General features: G+C 38.9%; 1 protein-coding gene across 6 annotated transcripts in view; it reads left to right on the top strand.

Annotated features, from left to right (window-relative positions):
* Positions 1-23,371, top strand: part of GNB4 (G protein subunit beta 4) — a 69,286-nt gene that overhangs the window by 9,826 nt on the left and 36,089 nt on the right. The window lies entirely within an intron of this gene.

Here is a 23,371-nt window from a genome sequence, read left to right as displayed (position 1 = left end):
TGGTTTCGTGTTAAATTTATTTTGTAAAGGATATGATGATGCCCAATATTTGGCGGGGGGAAGGAATTAAGGATTTTGAATACTTGTAAGTTCAGTACATGATAAAATGTTTTCCTTTTCTCTCCGCATTCTTTTCTGCTTTCAAAACACAAATGATTGCCTTGTATTGTACTTTGATATTTATTGCTCTTCGGCAGAGGAAGAATTTCCCAAAGTTTAAAAACAGACTTTCATTTGGTTATAGAAGCAGTGTCTTGTTATTTTGCATCTCTCTCTCTTCCCTTTTCTCCCACTCCTTCCTTTTCTCTTTTAGTAAAGGGTGTGGATGCATCTTTCTCCTTCCACAAGCAAAGTAGCTCGGTCTGTGGATTAGCACCCTACTGGAAAGTTTTCTTAAGACGTTCGGCATTGAATTGTTGATGAATTCTAATCGTCTTGGTATTGCATACTGAGATTGTGACCTTTAAGTGCGTCTTCTAGAACAGAGGTAGAGCGCACACTGCTTATTTAAGATGAAAGAGAAGTCATTTCTAGTCGGCGAGGAAAACGACGGGTAAAATTGTATGCTTCGTGTCTCATTGCCATTGCGCATTTTAAGGCTCTTCAGTGTGGGGCTTTGGGGTTATTACTGATTCTAGGCTCTGAAAGTTTATTGTATATTTCAGTATTTAGTTAAAGATCACTTTAAGACTTTCCATGTTGCATTTTGGTTTGTAGATCAATTTGAAAGTGAAATAGAAACTTTTAAAACATTGCTTTATTGAATGTCCTTAATTCTCTTGTGTATACACATTTATAAAATTATAAAATTGGTTAATATGCCTTTTGATACATTTATGTTCATCTCTTTGTGAGCCATAGGCATTACTTAGATTATTCAGAGTCATTGGTATTGCTTCTTTTATTATTTTCTCCAGTTTTATTGAGATATAATTGGCATATAACATTGTGTAAGTGATGATTTGATAGATATATAAATTGCAAAATGATTACCACAGTTAAAGTTAGTTAATACATCCATCACCTTTGTGTATGTGTGACATTTAAGATTATTCTTTTAGCAACTTTCAAGTATGCAATACAGTATTGTTAACTGTAGTCACCATGTTGTACATTAAACCCCCAGAACTTATTCATCTTATAACTGGAAGTTGTTTTTTTAAATTAATTAATTAATTAATTTTTGGCTGCTTTGGGTCTTCGTTGTGGTGGCTTCTCTTGTTTCAGAGCATGGGCTCTAGGCGTGCGGGCTTCAGTAGTTGTAGCACGCGGGCTCAGTAGTTGTGACGCAAGGCTTAGTTGCTCTGCAGCATGTGGAATCTTCCCAGACCAGGGCTCGAACCCATGTCCCCTGCATTGGCAGGAGGATGCTTAACCACTGCGCCACCAGGGGAGTCCCTAACTGGAAGTTTTTAACATTTGATCAACATCTCCTCAGAATTGTTTCTTTTAAACCATTGGCACTTTAGTATGTCAGCACATATTTTTACACTTTAAAAATAGACTCTGGGACATTTTGAAAATTGAGAATTGGAACTACGTGTTGGACATTTTTTTTGCCCTTACCAAATACTGCCTGAGATGGTGTGATTTCACTGATTTCTTTTAGGCATGTTATTGAAACACACTGTGTAATTTCTTTACCTTGTTAATCTGCATTTATTATAGGAACTACTTATTAAGCATATGTTCTGGGCCAGGGGCAATTCTATACATTATTCTGTTTATATTCTACATTAACTTGGCAAAAGAGATATTATCCAGTTCTACAGGTAAGAAAATTGTGACTCTGAGATGTTAAGTAACTTGCCAGTGGTTATGTAGCTGTTAGGTAACTCAGTTGGGATTTAAGGCCAGACCGCTCTGTCTCTAAAGTTCATGTTCTTCCCTCTGTGCCACACTGACTTAGTGCCAGGACATGAGGAATAACCCTCAGTTACTCAATAGCATATTTGTAAATTTTCCAAGACGTGCCAGAGATGTGGGTTTGATTTTCTAGCACGATCATTACTGTCCATCTGTGTTACTACACAGATCCTCATGTCACCCATTCTCTTCTCACCTCTCTATTCCTGCTTAAATGTCTAGCTCAAAGTTCAAAACCTCCCTCTTGCCAGGGCAGAATTTCTCCTGCTGACATTAATAGGTAGTGATAGCTTAATTATCCTTCCAAAATAATAACCCCATTTTATGTGGGTTCTCTAGAGCCATAGGTATAACTAATTTGGAAGGTTACAAACAAGATGCCATCTATTTTGGAATATGGGAACCTTTTGATATCCCTCAAATTTAAACCAGAAGTTATTTTGATAGATATTTCTTTCTGCAGTTATCCCATCCCTTCTCCACCTTCAATTTCAGTTTCTGTGGAATCATTTACATTATAATACAAACATTCTGTTATGTCTCCCATCTTAAAATTCTTTCTTGATCCAGTATGCTGTCCCATCTCTCTGTTCCACACTGAGAAAGCATAATCTTTGGATAGAACAAAAATAGAGAAGAGGTAACCAGAAACTAATTAGCTACCTGTAGGGGGTGGGTAGGAACTGAGTAAAAGGGATGGTGGAGGGAATGGCATTGCTCTGATTATACCTTTTTGTGTAGTTATGAGCTTTGGAAACTTGGTAATGTTTTATATGTTCAAGAATGAAATTAACAGGGTTGGGAGAAAAAAGCCTCCAAAATTGAATACAAACAGCAACAGATGAACCAACTGTATTTTAGTGAATAACGTAAACTCTCAGAAGAAAAGAAAATGAATCCAAGTGAGTTTTTAACACAGGACTTTGATTATATACCTTTAACCTAAAGGTGAAAGGACTGCCAACAACAAAAACAAAAAACCTTGAACCATGTGTAGTAGGCTGTTATCTATAGCGTAGAGATATAGCAGTTCTGAAACTATTTTGTGTGTTTTGTAGGATTGAGCAAATGAGTAAATTCATTGCTATTTTGAGAGCTAGGGTTTTCACTGTGGGAGAAGGGAAATAAAAAATACGAAACAGAAGAAGGCAATGAAGACCTCTATGGTGTTGGATTGGAATTAGAGTTATACATATGAACTCATGATTAAAATATACCTACATTGGGCTTCCCTGGTGGCACAGTGGTTGGGGGTCCTCCTGCCGATGCAGGGGACGCGCGTTTGTGCCCCGGTCCGGGAGGATCCCACATGCCGCGGAGCGGCTGGGCCCGTGAGCCATGGCTGCTGAGCCTGCGTGTCCGGAGCCTGTGCTCCGCAGCGGGAGAGGCCACAACGGTGAGAGGTCCGTGTACTGCAAAAAAATAATAATAATAAAAAAATATATATACCTACATTCATACAGACATGCATATAATTCCTAGCTCTGTCTGATGAAAGGGCTAGAAGTAATGATACCCTAGTAGCAGTGAGCACAACCAGTGCACAGACCTAAATGGCTGGTTCGAGAGCTGGGGAAGGGAAAGTATAAGATGAGCCTAGAACACAAAATAAGGAAGGGTTCAAAAAAATAATGGGGGCATGTCAAAGGGATGTAGGAACTAGCTTGAACAGACAAATCTGGGAAAATTTGAGCATCAAAATGGATAATAATAGTAATATAACCCACTGAATGAAAACAGAATCCACAAGTCCATAGTAAATAAATAAAATAAGAAAAAGGGAAAAACTGTTCCTGGTAGACCACCAATAAAAACTGTAGAAGGAACAATAGAGTTAGAAAAGTCACTAGTTTGCAACCATCATGATAATACTGATTCAGGCAAGTGTTACTAATAGAGAAAGGTCGATGAGGAAAAGGGTATTACTACCGTTTCCAGTGATCTCTCTGGAGATTAACAACCAAGGGGAAGACAGTAACTTCACAGTGGAGAAATCTGGCAGATACCACTTCAGTCAAGTGATCAAAATTAACATCACCAGTAGTGGGATAAACATGTTCCTTTTAATCCTCTTGCCCTGTTGGTGGGAATGTACATTGATACAGCTACTATGGAGAACAGTATGGAGGGTCCTTAAAAAACTAAAAATAGAACTACCATACGACCCAGCAATTCCACTCCTGGGTATATACCCTGAGAAAACCATAATTCAAAAAGAGTCATGTACCACAATGTTCACTGCAGCTCTATTTACAATAGCCAGGACATGGAAGCAACCTAAGTGTCCATCAACAGATGAATGGATAAAGAAGATGTGGCACATGTATACGATGGAATATTACTCAGCCATAAAAAGAAACAAAACTGAGTTATTTGTAGTGAGGTAGGTGGACCTAGAGTCTGTCATACAGAGTGAAGTAAGTCAGAAAGAGAAAAACAAATGCCGTATGCTAACACATATATATGGATTCTAAAAAAGAAAAAAAAATGGTTCTGAAGAACCTAGGGGCAGGACAGGAATAAAGACTCAGACGTAGAGAATGGACTTGAGGACACGGGGAGGGGGAAGGGTGAGCTGGGACGAAGTGAGAGGGTGGCATGGATATATATACACTACCAAATGTAAAATAGATAGCTAGTGGGAAGCAGTCGCATGGCACAGGGAGATCAGGTCGGTGCTTTATGACCGCCTAGAGGGGTGGGATAGGGAGGGTGGGAGGGAGACACAAGAGGGAGGAGATATGAGGATATATGTATATGTATAGCTGATTCACTCTGTTATAAAGCAGAAACTAACACACCATTGTAAAGCAATTATACTCCAATAAAGATGTTAGAAAAAAAATGTTCCTTTTGACATGCTTGAAATAGGGATGTCATTACTTTTCTGTGGTATTTCTGAAATGTGTAACCAAAATCTAATCACAGGGAAACAGTTGAGGGACCTTAACTGAGGATTGTTCTACCAAGTAACTGGCTTGTACTCTTCCAACATGTTAATGTCATGAAAGACAAAGAAAGGCAAAGGAACTGTTCCAGATTAAAGGAAGTTCAGGAGACCTGTCAGTTAAATGCAATGCATAATCCTGGATTGGATCTTCGGTTTTGGGAAATCCGGTTACTCTAAGAACATTATGGAGATGTTGGCAAAACTTGAATATGTACTGAATATTAAATATTAAACTTGAATATGTACTGAATATTAAATAATATTGTATCAAATTTAACATATGTTAAATTTTCTGAATTTTATAATTGTACTGTAGTTATGTAGGAAAATGCCCTTGTTCGTAGAAGATACACAGTGAATTATTTAGGAGTAAAGGGTCAAAATATCTTCAGTTTACTCTCAAATGGATAAGCAATAATAATTATTACATATAGAGAGAGCAATAAAGCAAATGTGGCAAATGTTAACAACCGGTGAATCTAGGTGAAGGGAATAAGAGTATTCACTATATTAAAATTTTCAACTTTAAGTTTGAAATTCCAAAAACATGGAAAGTTAAAACTTCAAAAAGTAATAAAGCTACTTAGTGTCCAAAAATCTTGGAAAGATTCCATGTAGGCTGTATCTGCTTCTCAACTCCTCCTCTCCCTCTTCTTCTGAACCTCCTCCAGAGACTTTATCCTTCCTATGCCACAAAACCATTCAAGGTCACCAGGGATGTCAGTCTTGCCAAGTTAGATCTCTCAGCCACGTTTGACACAAGTGATAGATAACTCCTTCCTTACTGAAGCATTTTTTCCCTTGACTTATGGGACACTAACTCTGATTTTCATCCTGCCTCACTGGCTGTGGCTTCTTATTCTTTTCCAACTCAGTAAATGGTATCGCTGTCCACCCAGTTGTTCAGTCTAAGACTCCTAAGAGTTATCCTGATTGACTCATCCTATATCTGTTCCTCCATTGGCAAGTATTATGGCCTCTAACTTAAGAATTATTCCAAATTTGTCTGTTTTTCATCACCTCCACTGCCACTACCCTTGTGTCAAACCACCATCTTTCCTGGTCCAGACTACTGTAGTAGTGCCTAACTGGTCTTTCAGCTTTCGGCGTCTGTGTCGCCTAGCAGCCAGCATGAACTTTAAGAGGTATCAATCAAATCAGATTATATCTCCCAGTCATCAGAACACATTACTGTTAGATGAAAACTGAAGTTTTTATTATGGTCAGGAGGCCTACATGATCACATGGTTGGGCTCTTACCCACCTCTGTTATATCTTCTGCTTTGCTTACTCCCCTCCAGCCTTACTCTACTCTCTCCCGTTGGATTCAGTTTGCCAGGTTAGTTTCTGCCTCAGGGCCTTTGCATTTATCAATATTATTTCTTGTACCTGGAATGCTCTTCTCCATTTAAGGCATGGCTCATTCCCTCGTTTCATTCAGGTCTTTACTTAGATTAATTTATTTAAAAATAGCCTTCCTGGTCACCCTCTAACTTCTTGCAGGTTTTTTCCCCCACTGCGTAGTACTTATCTGTACTTGAAATTGTTATTTATTCACGAGCTTTATAATCTTCTCCTAGACAAATATAGAATAAAGCTCCATGACCACGGGAAACTTTGTTTTGTTTACTGCTGAATCCCTGGAGCCTGGAATGTGCCAGGCATGTGGTTGGAATTCAGATATTTGTTGAATGAACGAATAAATGCATGAATCAATATTTGCCAGCTTTCTGGCTGTATTTTATTTTACACTGTTGCAATTGGAGAAGACTGTCTCAGAGAATCCCATAACATCAGTGCTGTTTTTTGGTGACACTGCTCCAGGTTTTCTGGAAGCTAACAAGTTATCAGCTTTGTGTTTCACGACTTCATCTTTCTTTTGTCTGCCCTCTGGTGGAGGGAGTACTAATAAGCAGGAGATAGTAGAGTAGGTCAGTAGGAAGAAATAAAAGTGGACGAGTCTTGATCACAAACTGGATAATTAACTTTTAAGTTACAAAGATTTGAAAATTTAAATTTTAGGTAAGCCTCAAAATTAACCATAATAAGGTTGGAAAGAATGAAAAGAAAACTGGCAGTAGTTAGATTTAAAGAACTATCTGGCTTAGGATGAAAAATAAAACTAGCTCCAAAATGTTTTGATTACTTAAAATAATTTCTGCTTAAATATATTTCTTCTCTTAAAATATTTTTAACATTTTTCCATCTTTAGTTCAAAGACATCTTTTTCTCAACTGTACTAATAACGTCAGCTAACCTTTGTTGACTTTTCCAGTTGTCAGTTAACATATGCCAGGGGAAAAGCCAGTATTCAAACCCCAACAGTTGGGTACTAGAGGCAGCACTCTTAACTACTGTGCTTCACTACAGCCTTCCTACTAATGTCCTCTGAATGGTACGGGCACCAAAGAATTTCCTTTGGTGTAATAGTTATGAATAACAACAACAAAAATGCTTGATAAGGGGAATTCTCTGGCAGTCCAGTGGTTAGGACTCCTGTGCTTCCACTGTAAGGGGCACGGGTTCAATCCCTGGTCGGGCGGCACAGCCAAAAAAAAAAAAAAGCTTGATAAGTTTACAGCCTGTGTTCCTCAATATCACTTTCCTAGTATGTATTATGGAGAGCTTTTTCTTATAGAATTTGAGAACTATATCTTATTTAATCTGTTTTGAAGTAGAAATCACATTAAATGATTTCAACACTTGTGTACTATTGACTTGCTAAAATAATATAAAGTTTCTCTTAATGTCCATATTTAACATTTAAGGCAATATACAGCTTAAAATTTTTTTCCCCAGTTTCACCGTTAGCTCTCCAATTGATTTATTTTTATAATTTTTGGTTATATAAACAATTGGGTAATGACTGTCTTTAAACATTCATTCTTACCTCTTCAAAAATACCATGTTTTTTTTTATTTATTTATTTTTAAATTTATTTTTGGCTGTGTTGGGTCTTCATTGCTGCACGTGGGCTTTCTCTAGCTGCATCAAGCGGGGGCTACTCTTCGTTGTGGTGCGCGTGCTTCTCATTGTGGTGGCTTCTCTTGTTGTGGAGCACAGGCTCTAGGCACGCGGGCTTCAGTAGTTGTAGCAGGTGGGCTCAGTAGTTGTGGTTCGCGGGCTCTAGAGCTCAGGCTCAGTAGTTGTGGCGTATGGGCTTAGTTGCTCCGTGGCATGTGAGATCTTCCCGGACCAGGGCTCGAACCCGTGTCCCCTGCATTGGCAGGTGGATTCTTAACCACTGCGTCACCAGGGGAGTCCTACCATGTTTTTAGAAGCCTTACTTTTTCTTCTTCATCATGTAATTTGTAATACATTTTTAGCTATAGAGAAATTGATAGAATCTGTATCATAAAGTGAGAACACTACTTTGGTAGGGACAAAGATGAGGACAGTGGCTCCTGTGCTCAAAGTGCTAATAACCTCTGGGCTCTTACATAGGAAGTTTTGGTATTTTTGTTATGATGACATTTACCAATGGCTTGACTCTGTTTTTTTCCCCTTCAATTTTTATGAGTTCCCCACCTAAACACCTTTACTCAGGAATTGTTTAAAATACGAAAATTGGACGTTAACTCTTTGGTTTGTGAAATTAAAACCCCAGTAATGCAACTTAAGCTGAATGAGGCTCTGTTGTACAACTGGCATGTGACATATATTATAATGATACATGGTATTTAGGATAATTAACAAGGCTTATAATGACTAGTTTTATAAGGAAATAATTTGAAACATTTTTTACTTTCTAGGCTTCTGTAAATTAAATTATGTATTTAAATGGAAAAATGGTAGACAGCTAATTACTTAAGGAAATTGAAATTCGTCGACAAGGGATGTCATTACGTGCATTGCTTACTAAATGTGCCCCTAGGGAAGTTGTTGGGAGAGAATAAACTTTTTGAAAAATGTGGTCTCCTTGTCATTTGGTGTAAAAAAGCAAAAGCAGTTGGTATTTTAAAAGTTTTAATAGATACTAGTTTTCATGGTTATGTTAACCTTTACTTTTGGGAATTAAACTTTATTAACAAGGAATTTTATTATGTTTATTAATTATTAATGCGCCACTAAGGAAGATTTTGGGGGAAAATGAATTTAAAAACACACACAAAGACTCCTCCATGCCTTAAGATATAAAAAAGGAGAGAAATGTTTGTATGTAAATTTCCCCCATGGTTATAACTAATCTTTCCATGAGGGAACATCTGTGTATAGTTTCTAGAGATGATAGACAGGTTATGAAGGGATTGTGAAGCATCAGGAGCAATGTGTGTTTCCTTAAGGCTGCTGAAGGGCAGTATTGGTGTATGTGATAGTGAGTGTGGCAGGATGAAAACATCAATAGGACAGTCTGAGCAGTAGACGAAAACTGTATGCGACTACAATGTAAATGTAACTAAAAGTGAGTACACTGTTCAAGCCACCTGGTGGAGATAAACTCTCTGTTGATTGATGGATTTTGAGGATATTAATTGTAGGAGTAGGGAGCTGGGGATGGAGTGGAGTTGCAAATAGCTAGTGTGGGTTATTAATTAGCTGTTAGTCTAAACCCAAGAGAGCAATCAGATGACATTTTGGTAAAGAAAGTGTGATACTGAAGTAGCGTTGGTGGATATCTGTTCATCTCAGACCAACATCATATAAGTACACTTGCTTCTTAATTAGTAAAACTTCCAAAGTTTTACCTCGTGCATAGGCATTATAGCTTTATGTTAGAAAGAATGAAATCTGCCCTGGGAGAAAGGCACTGAGTGCTATACTCTATTTCGACTTCTTATTGGTAATTTTAAGATATTTTACTTTTATTAAAACTGAACATATGGAATTGTAGCTACCTTTCTATGAATATGTTAATTACACAAGTCACATTTTGTGCTATCAAGCCAACTCAGCAAATGAGTTAGATCATGATTGATGCCTGCTAGGCACTCATAAAAATTTGTTGGATGAAATTCTGATGTATCCAGCTGTCATATTTTCATCCTTTAGCAGTGGGATTAATTTAAAAAAATTTTTAGATATAACCAAGAGTAATATGTAATCAGGTCTGGTGAGTTTGTGTTGTTTCTGGTAAAACAAAAGCAAATTATGTGACTTTAAAGGGTATAAGACTTTGTGACTTAGTGGTACAAAGATGAACCATGTATGGTCCTATCAAAAAAATCCAAGAGGTGATAATATTTGAGTGAAGTCATATGAGAAAAGACGGGCTGACAAGGTTATGATCTGTAATGTACATAATCGTAATTCATTTTCCTAATGTTTGGTTCACGAAGCCTTGGAAATACTAAAACTAGAGGCGTTGCAACTTAGAGAAAGTAGTTTGAGGACTAAGTAAAAGGAAATACCCTCCTATTTTACATCTCTGACAGTGAATTTATAGAACTGGTTACTTTAAGAGGTTGTACAGCTAAAAATACAAGCATACTGAAAGTGGTTTCAGTGGATTCACAGACAGTGTTTTTGGAATGTATTGCATTTAGTTTAAGGGAAATCCTTAGTATGTTGAGTTCAGTCACATTCTCATGAAACATTTGGTTTTGGTGACATAACACTCTAAATATGTTCAGTATTGTGGCACTTACATCTTAATGTAATTATTATCTTTCTTGTGAGAAGATGAATTTTTCTGATTGGGATGGGTCAGTTCTTGTGCCTGGTGCAGGGTAGGTGTTAAATACATGTTTGTTGAGTGGAAGAATAAATCACATGATGATATGAATTGACAGCAGTTGGAATAGTGCTCATTTATTATGTACTTGGGACTAGAGATAAAAATAATAGGAAATGCAGGAAGAAAACTCTTTTTTTGAAAGCCTTCCCAAAATGTTAAATGGAAAAAAGCTAAACCTAATCACTTAAATTTTCCGTTGTATCTCTATATATGTATGTGGGAATTTAAAAGGGATACACTAAAAAGAACAGAAGCATATCCACTTTATATTTAAAACATGTACTCTGCATCAGGTTTTCAGGTAGTACTTGATATTACAGTAGTTTTAGTTTTTGTTAGCTTTGCCTCAAGACTTCTTCCCCTTCTTTTCCCTTTCCTTGACTAAGGATAATTTTTTAATTAAAAATTTAATTTAATTTTAATTTAAAAATCAAACTCAAAGAACTTAGGGTTAAACACAGCTTTTATAAATGGCAAATAGTCTTAAGACATTGCAGATGTCTCACATATAATTTATAACACAAATGTAAAAAATGTGTAGGAATGGAACAACAAAATCCATTTGCTTTTAATTTCATGAATTCCTATTCTGTTCTTTTTTTTTTTTTTTTTGCAGTACGCGGGCCTCTCACTGCTGTGGCCTCTCCCATTGCGGAGCACAGGCTCCAGATGCGCAGGCTCAGCGGCCATGGCTCACGGGCCCAGCCGCTCCGCGGCATGTGGGATCCTCCCGGACCGGGACACGAACCCGTGTTCCCAGCATCGGCAGGCAGACTCTCAACCACTGCGCCACCAGGGAAGCCCTATTCTTTAAAAAACATTTTATGCATGATATATTTTTGGGTCATGGAATTTACCATCTTAGTTTAGATGTCTGCAACGATGACATAGCCTGTTCAATGATAGAGCCTCAAATTATTATCCAAAGTGTTCACCCCGGGCTTCCCTGGTGGCGCAGTGGTTGAGAGTCCGCCTGCCGATGCAGGGGACACGGGTTCGCGCCCCAGTACGGGAAGATCCCACATGCCGCGAAGCAGCTAGGCACGTGAGCCATGGCTGCTGAGCCTGCGCGTCCGGAGCCTGTGCTCCGCAACGGGAGAGGCCACAACAGTGAGAGGCCCACGTACCACCAGAAAAAAAAAAAAAAAAGAGAGTCAAAGTGTTCACCCTAAGTGGATCTGTTTATGACACTTAGATAAAGAACTTGGTTTCTTGTTGATTGATTTATGACTATGTGTAGACTGATCCTGTTGTGCCTTGTTAAGAAAACTTAATCACAAGTGGGTTTTTTTGTTTTAAAGAAAAATATATAAAAGTCAGTTTTGGCATTTCATAATCCAGGTTCCTTTTTTAGTTAATTCCAAGGATACACGAAACACTGTTTTCTTCGGGGTATTTTCTCATATACTTTGCTACTTTAACAAAGATTAATACATTTAAGACTTGAATTTAAAACATTGTTTTCAAGTATCTGTCTTTTCAGGTGACATGGGTATTTCAACATAGAAGATAGCTTGGTTCTTAAGTTGTCCTTTTCAATCCTGGTGTTTATTTCATTCTTATATTTCTTAAAGAGTAAAGCAAGACCAAATACAAGTAGATTATTTTAAAGAAGGCAATGGCTGCCAAAAAAAAAAAAAGAAAGAAAATAAAGATTTTACCAGATGCATTGTTTCCCTTGAGGAAAGGGAAGATAACACCTGAAATACGTCAAGGAATTGTTAATGATTTCTTTGTAAAAAAATACGTTAAGGTGTGAGTGTTGAAATAGGAAATGTATATGGAAACTTCTTTTTTCCTGTTGCTTCTTTTCTCATTCCCAAGCTGTCCTTCAGAAAAATAAAACTAAAAAATTTTGTAATTCAGATCTGGGAAATAGTTTTGCTCTATTATTTATTTATTTATTTTTGGCTGTGTTGGGTCTTCGTTGTGGTGCATGGGCTTCTCATTGTGGTGGCTTCTCCCGTTGCGGAGCACAGGCTCTAGGCATACAGGCTCAGCGGCTGTGGCACGTGGGCTCAGCAGCCGTGGCTCGCAGGCTCAGCAGCTGTGGCGCACAGGCTTAGTTGCTCCACGGCATGTGGGATCTTCCCGGACCAAGGCTCCAACCCATGTCCACTACATTGGCAGGAGGATTCTTAACCACTGTGCCACCAGAGAAGTCCCAGTTTTGCTCTATATTAAAACCAATTGGAATGGGAATGATTTCTTTCTGTAATTATGTATTCCATCTATTATCTTTATTTTTTTTTTTAAGTATCTAGGTGTTGTGTTTGACCAGGAAGATAATATAAATGCCATTTAGTTTTTTAGGAACTTCTTAATAAATGAACACACACCCTTGAGGTTTCCTCCAATCCAGTGGTTTTAGACAAGAGTTTAGGCCTGTGGTTCTCAAACTCCAGGAGGCATCAGAATCACCTGGAGTGCTTGTTAACCACAGATTGCTGGGCTCCATCTCAGAGTCTCTGGTTCTTTAGGCCTGGCAAAGGGCCTAAAAGTTTGCATTTCCAGCAAGGTCCTCAGTGATGCTGATGCTACTGGTCCCCACCTTCTGAGAACTAATGATTAGGCTATTTGGTTAAATTAGTGGTCATCAACCATGTTTCTTCCCTTACACACCTGATTGATATAACATTAATAATGCCCCAATCCAGGAGTCACGGCATTGGAATGGGATGGGCAAGGTGCTGTTAGAGAGTCAGGTATTGAGATCTTCAGGAGGTGGGTGTAGTTTGAGATAGCCCCCTTTTCTAAAAATTAATTTATTAATTAATTTATTTTTGGCCATGTTGGGTCTTCATAGCTGCACACAGGCTTTCTCTAGTTGCAGTGAGCAGGAGCTACTCTTCTTTGCGGTGCACGGGCTTCTCATTGTAGTGGCTTCTCTTGTTGCAGAGCATGGGCTCTAGGTGCACGGGCTTCAGTAGTTGCAGCACGTGGGCTCAGTAGTTGTGGCACGTGGGCCCTAGAGCACATGGGCTTCAGTAGTTGTGGAGTGCGGGCTCAGTAGTTGTGGCTCGTGGGCTCTAGAGCACAGGCTAAGTAGTTGTGGTGCACGGGCTAGTTGCCCCGTGGCATGTGGGATCTTCCTGGACCAGGGCTCGAACCCATGTCCCCTGCATTGGCGGGCAGATTCTTAACCACTGAGCCACCAGGGAAGTCCCTGAGATAGCCCTTTAAATGATTGGATGTTTTCTCTTCTCTCCCCCTCTGAATCTTCCTCCTCCACGCTCGTTAGAGAGTCCTAGTCTATAAGTAAGGGTGCAAACGGGGTATAGGTAGTTTAGGTCCTCTCCTAGCAAACTTATACCTTCTAGAGTCAGGGAGGAAGCTTCAGTGCTTCTCAAGGAGCTGAGGAGAGAAAGAAGAGGTTACACTGCAGGAGAATTGGGATGCTGAGGCCATGAACAGAATTCTTTCTGGTAATAATTCTATTTTCCTTTTTTGTTTAAAGTATTATTGTGTTATATCTATTGATCCATCAACAGATACGAATATTGGCCTGAGTCATGTTTATGATTATACCCTCTTCTTATATTTCCCTTGTTAGGCCAAATTAGCTCTGACTTAAAGTTCCAAGGACGTTTTGTTAATGTGTGTTATTTAATCCCTAAAACAATCACTTGGGTGTAGACATTAGTGTCTCCACTGTACAGATGAGGGAATTGAGACTCAGAAGTTAAACAGTTTCTGGGATCACACAGTAAGTATAGTCATAACTCAGACTCTCATTAGGTTGTGTGAACTTGGGTGAGGTTCATAACCTCCAAAACATGTTTCCTCATCTGTAAAATGAGGATGATATTAGTACTTACCTTTTGAGGTTAATTTGAGGTTGTTAAATGAGTTACTGTGAAGAGTTGTGAACAGTGCATGACACATAGTAAGTGCTTAATAAATGTCATCTCTTGATTGGCTAAATACTAAGTATCTTTTAACATCAGGGGTCATCCAGGTAATCCTCCTCTTATATATTATAGGTCAAGAATCTCTTACCAGCTTACGTGGTTCCGTGTGCCACAAGGGTTGAGAATCACGGATCAAGCTAAGTTTGTTTGGCTTTTGCAGTGAGAAGGTGGAGGCTCAGAATCAGGATTGGCCGCTTATACTTGAGAAGTTGATTTGTGTTGCCAGCCACATCTCTTGTAGCCATCAATTTTGTAGGAAATCATTTGTTATACCGAGATTTGCTTTAACTGTATAATGAGACAGTGATTAATCACTACGTAATAGATTGTGTTTACTGGAAAAGTATTCATTTCTTGGGAATGCCTCAAACATCTCTTAGATAAACTGTTACTTGCTTTAAAAAAAAAAAGAAAAAGAATCTCTTATCCATAATTTGGAGATCCAGAATGCTTTGAAACTGCAATTTTTTTCATATATCATTTAGTGGCAAAACCTTATCTGATTTGAACTCGTTTGGTGGCACAACCTAACTTGAACTAATGTGAAACTGTTGCTAGTCTACTTTTTCCCCACCTAGTTGTGACGACACTTACATTTTGCTGCAGAAATACTCCTTCTGGATTATGTGGATGCTGCCCAGGAGTCCAGTTGGTGTGGAATGAAATATGTGATGAATACACCTTTTAAAATCTGAAAACCTGGGAATTCCCCAGTGGTTAAGACTCTACGCTTTCATTGCCAAGGGCGCGGGTTTGATGCCTGGTTGGGGAACTAAGATCCCACAAACCACGCGGTGCGACCAAAAAAAAAAAAATCTGAAAAGCTTTAAAAAAATCTTTTTAAAATCTGTAGACTCCCAAATTCTGAAATTTGGCCCTTAGGGCTTAGGGTAATGGATTATGGACTTCCGTGAATATGCCCTTAAACCTCTGTTTTCCTTCTTAGACTGTAAACTCCTGGAGAGCTGGGCCTGTATCTAATTCATGTGTAGCCCCGGTTCTTGGCACATAATAGGCATTCGGTAAATGTTTGGTGAGAGAATGAACTGTGCCAGAACAAACCAGTTAGGTGAAGGGAAACAGACTTGAGAGCAGCACCTTATTTTTTCCTGGAACACAGACAAAACAGACTCCCTTCAGTTTACAAGAGGCTGAATCATGTTAGTTTTGGGGCACTTGAAAATGTTCAGTGTAATGAGAAATTTGGTAGCAAAATAAAAAAGCAAAACTTAGTGCCTATACTACAATGTCGGCATCTCTTCTATTTTCCTCTCTATCCACTCACTCCATACAGCTTTAGATTTTGGGCCAACTTCTTGAGAAAGAAAGCCACATGGGAACATCTGTAATTGGAAGACTACTTGGGGTGGGTAAGCAAGTGTGTTTTTACATTCTTCTGAGAATGATCATAAAAGCTTTAAATACCTTAACTGATTCATTAAGGGTTTAGGGGTTTTTTTTTTATAAATAAAGTATAGGAATTATGAATCAGGATTGCAGAGAGGAAAGCAGCACATTAGAGAATTTAAGTATAATAATAGCAAACTTTTCTGATAGACTACTAGTAGGTAAAAGTAGTTTACATTTAAATTTTTAAAGTACAGTTTAAAATATTTTTTCATGCCTTACATGAGCTTTCATGATCCATATGAAAATTATTAATAGTTAAGAAATACTTGTATGTCTTTGTCTTAGATGGATTAAAATAACTGTTCATTAACACAGCAATATAATTGTACAGGCTACATAATGCCTTGTTTTAGTAAAAATTCTGTGGACATTTTAAGAAGTGTAGAGAGAAGTCTATTTGAATTATGCAATTGTATTTTTTTCCATTTTATTTAATAAGTTGGCTTGGATACAATGACCCATTGATATTTTTTGATATTTGTAACTGGTACAGCTGAACTTTTTAAAGGATAATTGATATGCTGCCTTCTGCTCAACTAACAGTGCTTTCACTATATGATCAAGTTATTTAAAATGTGTTAAATGAATGAAATATTCATGTTGAGAAAGAACCTAGTCAAGAAGTTATAGTAATTAAGAGAGCACTACTCTTATACCAAACTAATTTCTGTTAAATTATTAGTTTAAAATTGCCTTAGTTAGTAATTTCAGTACAACTGCAGAGATTGTGAGAAACAGCTCCAATTGGATCTTGAGTAAAAACCACTGTTGGTGAAATTCCTTGACTGTATCCTTCTAATGATTTTTTTGTGTTTTTTGTAAAGGAAGGTAGAGATGGCTCATATCTCATACACGTCTGTATCCTTCCTTCCTCCCAGGAGGGAAGTTTCTTAACTAGCTGACCGAAGATAGATCTGGAAAAACATAAATATTTAAGAAATGAATTGGGGGTGGGAAGGCGCGGGGGGAGGAGCCCACAATGGTACGGATAAGGAATAGTCAGTGAAGTACAAGGAGGAAGTAAGGGGTCTGGAAAGCTATTGGAGTAAAGCTTGAATAAGAGGGGGAGGATCATTAGATTCAGCGGAGAGATCTAACGAAATGCCCTTCCAAGGAGGCGAAGTGGAGTGGTTGAGAGACTGGGTTCCAGAGTCATACATGCTTTGCTTCAATTCCCAACTCTGCTTCTAATCTTAGGCAAGTTGTTTAACCTAACCTCAGTTTATTTTTAAATTTCATTCCATTACATTTATTTTATGGTTCCCAGTGGACTTAAGGTATGTTAAAAGGTAAGCTGAGGGACTTCCCTGGTGGCGCAGTGGTTGAGAATCTGCCTGCCAGTGTTCGATCTCACATGCCACGGACGAACTAAGCCCGTGCACCACAACTACTGAGGCTGCGAGCCACAACTACTGAGCCCACACACCACAACCACTGAAGCCTGCATGCCCTAGAGCCCACATGCTGCAACTACTGAAGCCCACGTACCTAGAGCCTGTGCTCCACAGCAAGAGAAGCCACCGCAATGAGAAGCCCACACACCACAACAAAGAGTAGCCCCTGCTCGTCACAACTAGAGAGAGCCCGAGCACAGCAACAAAGACCCAACGCAGCCAAAAATAAAATAAAAACAAAGGTAAACTGAGACGTATTGGGTTAGCCAAAAAGTTCCTTCGGTTTTAAAGTAAACATAAAAGACACATTTTTCATTTTCACCAAGAACTTCATTAAACAACGTATTCACAGTTTTGTTCCACTACCTTCTGTCATTTTTTAGGCAACTTCATAATTCCATCTTCCCAAAACTTTTTGAGCAAAGAACTGTTCCAGGTGCCTTTTACAGTCTTCCAGGGAATTGAAATTTTTTCCATTAAGAGAATTTTGTAAAGACCAAAATAAATGGAAATCTGAAGGTTCAGTGTCTGGTAATGTGGTGGATGAATCAGAACTTCCCAGACAAGCTGTAACAGTTTTTGCCTGGTCATCAAAGAAACATGCGGTTTTGAGTTATCCTGATGGAAGAGTATGAGTTTTCTTTTGACTAATTCTGTACGCTTTTCGTCGAGTGCTGCTTTCAGTTGGTCTAATTGGGAGCAGAACTTGTTGGAATTAATCATTTGGTTTTCCTGAAGGAACTCATAATAGAGGACTCCCTTCCAATCCCACCATATACACAACATCACCTTCTTTGGATGAAGACCGGCCTTTGGTGTGGTTGTTGGTGGTTCATTTCGCTTGCCCCACAATCTCTTCTGTTGCCTGTTATTGTAGAGTATCCACTTTTCATCGCCTGTCACAATTTGTTTAAAAACAACGTTTTTGTTACATTTCAGTAGAGAATCTCACGCAGAAATACGGTCAAGAAGGTTTTTTTCCCTTATGTGGAACCTAAACATCAAAGTGATAAACATAACCAAGCTGGTGCCAGTGATTTTCAACTCTTGATTTGGATATGTTGAGTATGTCAGCTATCTGCCACATGGTATAACATTGATTGTTCTCAATTAGTGTCTCGATTTGATCGCTATCAACTTCAACTGGTCTACCCGACCGTGGAACATCGATTTCCAGCAAGAAATCTCCAGCACGAAACTTCACAAACCACTTTTCACGTTCGATCAGTCACAGCACCTTCTCCATACACTGCACGAATCTTTTTTTTGCGTTTCACTTGGTTTTTACCTTTCTTGAAATAATAAAGCATAATATGCAGAAAATGTTGCTTTTTTCTCACATCCTCAGTATTAAATGGCTACACAAAAATTCACCAGTTTTGATAAGTTTTTTTTTAAATGCATGCTAATATGACAGCTGTCACAATACAGTGTAACAAAATTATTTTGAATGAAGTTAAAGACAACTAAGCGCTACTAGAGCCATCTTATGGAAAAAAACGAATGAACCTTTTGGCCAACCCAATATTAAAAAGCTTAAGTTTTCTGAGCAAAAATCGATTTGGATTGGGCACTGCCAAACCAGAGTGGTTAGGAGTGTTCCACCAGCCACCTCTGGAGGTAGGGGTAAGACTTTTATAGAGAAGAGGAGGAAGTGAAGCAAGGGAATTATTTGATTGGCTGTAGTTTATGTGATCGCCTTACTGGTTTTGTTGGTTTTGTTTTGGCCGTGCTGTGAGGCATGTGGGATCTTAGTTCCCCCATCCCTAGCCCCCTGCAGTGGAAGCGCAGAGTCATAACCACTGGACCGCCAGGGAAGTCCCCATTGGTTGTCCTTAGGTTTTGATTTCTTAACCTTGAGGCATTTACAGGCTTAGATTTTGATTTGCTGACACAGGCTGCTAAGGTATTAGAATCACCTCAGTCTAATGGCCTCCTTGTTTAACTGAACATGTGCAAGAGTTGGATTAATTGTAAATATAGTATTCATGGATCCATGTATGACTCGTCGTTATATATTTATATTTGCTTGCTTATTGAGAATGTATAAACACCTGTAAAGCAAATATCCAACTCAGGAATTTGGAAATTAACAATTACTTGCAACTCCTTGTGTGTTCCTTCCTTCTCTTTTATCATTCTCTTGCTTCAAAAAAGTCTTATTGCATATGTATGCATTCCTAAACAATATATTATTTAGTTTTAGTTGGTTTTGAGTTTTGTAAAGAGTATTATGCTGGTATGTGTCTTCTGGAACTTGCCTTTTTCCTCTTAGCAGTATTTTTCAGATTCATCTATGTTGTATACCTCTGTAGCTCATTCATTTTCACTGCGATGTAATAATTTGCTGTGAAAACACTGTAATTATCCATTTTCCTATTAGCGGGTGTTATTTTATTGCTATTACAGGTGGTGCTGTATGAATCCGGCCCTTGAGCACAGGTACTTAAGTTTCTTTTAGGGCTCATCTACCCAGAAGTGGAATTAAATTGTCAGATTGAAGATACACATATCATCACCCTTGTTAGATATTGCCAAATTGCTTCCCAAAGAGCTGTCCTACCAGAATATGTTACCATTTCCTCACAGCTTTGCCAGCTCCTGGATGAGAAAAAAAATTCTGTTAATCTGATAGGTATGAAATTGTTTATTTGCATTTCCCTGATTACTGAGGTTGAGTATCTTCTCATTTGTGTATTGGCCTCTACTGGTTTTCCTGCTGTGACCTGCTATTCGTGCTACAATTTGCACGTTTTTCTTTGGGGTCATCAGCCTTTTTTATTATTAGCTTGTAGGAATTTTAAATTCTAGATTCTGTAGACTAAAACAGATAGACTGCCAGATATTTCTCCAGCAAAGATGGGTTTATTTGGGTTTATTGCAGAGAAGTGCAATTCAAGGTCTGCAGCCATGGCAAACCAGCTGCAAGTCTCGCAGGGCAAGGGAATGAGAACTCTTTTATAGAGACGAAAATGAAGTTGGGAGGGCTGTAGTAAGCAGAGTCCATGGCTTTTCATTGGCTGAGTCCTTGCCAGGAAAGAAGAGGCGTCTTTCTTTTGGGCTGTGTTATGTCACAGGGTGTGAGAGCTCCCTCTTCTGACCTCCCAACTCTATTTAATTTTCTGTTTATTAATTTTTTATAAGGCTAATCCTTTCTTTGAATTTTAGCTTGCAGCTGTCTTTTTCCAATCTGTGTCTTCGTGTTTTTGGTTTTTTCTTTCTTTCTCTTTGGGGTAGAGGAGAAACTCTCTTCTCATCATGCATACACTGTACTTCCACAGCTGAAGATAGCTAGCTCTTATAGGTGACCTTTCCTCCTCTCCTCCATCTTCTTGTGTATAGGGATAATTGTGAAAATCATCATCAACTGTGTGTGTGTGTGTGGTGGTGTGCAGCAGACTATTGGGCTGTTTAGTAAGCCTGGAGAGTGATTCTGCTCCCATATGTTGGAAGCTTTTTAAAAAAGTAGTGTGTTTGATGCCTCTTTGTTTTCAGTTTTGGGCCAGTTACCAGGTCTGAGTCCTTAGGAGAAGTTATACTCAATTTTCTGTCATGCATATAACCAGTGTACATGGTATACGTTTATTTCTGTCTGTAATCACTTCCTTTTTGGGTCAATAACTCAGGGTAAGTCTGATCAGAGACTGTTTTTTGGTTTACTCCCTTCTTAGGTTGGGATCTTGATTATTTTAAAATTTAGATAAGACTCTTCCTTATCTAAGAATTTATACTGCACTTAGTCTGCCTGGCTACACCCACTGAGGATTTTTTCATTCGTTGATGACTGTCTTACTGGTTTTCTCCTGTCATTATTTTCCATATTTTTCTTTTCCCCACATAGAATTTACAGTGCTTTATAAAATATTTTGCCACTTCCCTGATTTCTGTCCTTTATTAACTGTGGATACAAAGGAACTGCAGGAGAGCAAGTAGTCAGATGACTTTGTTTTCTACAAGTCGAAAGAAATGTGCATCGAAGCTTCACTCTCATTCGGAGCATGCCCTTAGGTGTATTGTTTGAGGGAGCTGCTTTAATAAACTATACCTCATGCAACAATATTTTTCTCAAGAATTCAAAACTTTTCTAGCTGTATTATATATACACACAGACCATGTCAAATACACAGATTGGCTACTTTTTTAAATCCTCCCCTTCAAAGCATAATTTATTAGGATTTATCATATTAGGTTTCATCTGGGGGTATCCTGTTGCTTCTCTTTACCCTAATCAGCCTCTGGGTTTGTCTGGAAGTAGTTTATAATCTACTAGTCTGTGCTGGATGCACTTTTTAAAATTTTTTTTTGGTATTCTTGGGAATACAACAATTGTCAGGTGAGAAGAAAACATCAACAGAAAGTCTGTGCAATCAAAATGTTCCTCCTCCATAGTGACAGGACTAATGTAAGCAGATCAGGTAGCTGGTCCCCAAGAAAGAGCATCAAGAATGGCTTTTTTTTTTTTTTTTTTCTGGTACGCGGGCCTCTCCCTGTTGTGGCCTCTCCCGTTGCGGAGCACAGTCTGGATGCGCAGGCTCAGCGGCCATGGCTCGCGGGCCCAGCCGCTCCGTGGCATGTGGGATCTTCCCGGACCGGGGCACGAACCCATGTCCCCTGCATCGGCAGGCAGACTCTCAACCACTGCGCCACCAGGGAAGCCCAAGAATGGCTTTCTTGACAGAAGAGAATCCATTTTGGCCTAAGCCATTTTGTGCTCTAAACCTGGCGGCAACGCTTGCCCTTGAACGGGTCTTAGTAATGAATGATCTTAAGGGAACGAAAGAACGACAGGCAAGAGAAGTAACAACAGCAAAGATAATATATCAGTCATAAAGACTCCCAGTTTTATTTCTGTGGTAAAACATTAGCCTGAAGGGCTCAACCACCAGATCAACTGGAACCTAAGGGATGATGATGTTTGTTGACCTTTTCTGACCCTGGTGACTTCAGTCAACTGCAGTTTAGCCTCTGTAGACCGGCCAAGCCCTTTCTTGAGGCTGCATGTATCTTTAGCTTAAAAATTCCTAAGTTTTGCTGCTGGGAGACACTGCTTTGGGAAAGATCCCCAGTGTTCTCCTTACTTGGTGCAAGTAATAAATCCTTCCTTCTCCCAACCTTTAGCTTGGTTGTGTTTTTTGGCTTGACACCCACCAAGAGGTGAACCCAGTTTTCGGGTAACACTAATAAGTTTTCAAATAAAGAGTGAAAAGTTAGTTCCTGTTTTTAGCAACAGATATGATAGGCGGGGAAGGCTGCTTTGACATTTTTCAGACATCCAGAGAGAGTTTGCGGTATTCAGTAGCGGAAGAAAAGTAATTTTCACTCTACCCTTCTGAGTTCTTGGGTGAGACCCCATGTAATAAAAGTTTAACAAGAGAAAAACACACAGAAGTTTATTAATATGTATACCTCCAGTATACATGTGAAATACCCGGGGAAAAATGAGTAACTCCCTGAGGGTAGCCCAAGACACCAGCTTAAATATTGGGTTGGCCAATAGCTTTGTTCAGGTTTTCCCATAACAGCTTAAGGAAAAGTCCGAATGAACTTTTTGGCCAACCCAATACCATCTTCAGCTAAAGACAAAAGAAAGGTTGGGAGGTTAGGGGTGGAGACTAGGCTTGGGAGGAGCCTAAGAAAAGCAAGGGTAGGGTTTGATATGCAGATTTAAATCCCAAGACTCTAGTCATTTATAGTCATCCCTCACTTCTGGTACCCAGAGGGAGACACCCTTAAAAATGGAGATTTGCTTTGTAAATGTCACTCTCCATTGCAAAGGGGTAATTTCTACTCTTGTTTTCAGAGTTTCTCTTGTGTCTGTTGTTTCTCAAGATAATCCTCCTGCCTAAGAGGCATATTTTGGGTAGGCATATTTTCCTACCCTTCATTGGGCACAGGCATCACAAGGGTTCTGATTTTGCTGCATGGAAACGTTTCTCAGACAATCCGTTGCCTTATAATTACCCTCTTCTTTTCCATTATGCCTGCTTAAACTTAGCTGAAGTCATTGGGCATGAGACTTGAGAATTCAGAATTCCATATGAGGAAATAGGGTCATGTAAAGGCAACTGTCTTTGAAAGTTCTTAAACATAGAAAAAGGACTGTAAGTGATGGTGAAATATAGAATCAAGGAGTTTTTTTTTTTCTTAAAGGGAGAGACTTGAGTGT

Source organism: Pseudorca crassidens, chromosome 5 (genome assembly GCF_039906515.1).
Source record: "Pseudorca crassidens isolate mPseCra1 chromosome 5, mPseCra1.hap1, whole genome shotgun sequence".
In the NCBI taxonomy this organism is placed as follows: Eukaryota; Metazoa; Chordata; class Mammalia; order Artiodactyla; family Delphinidae; genus Pseudorca; species Pseudorca crassidens.
This window is presented reverse-complemented; position numbering and strand designations above follow the sequence as displayed.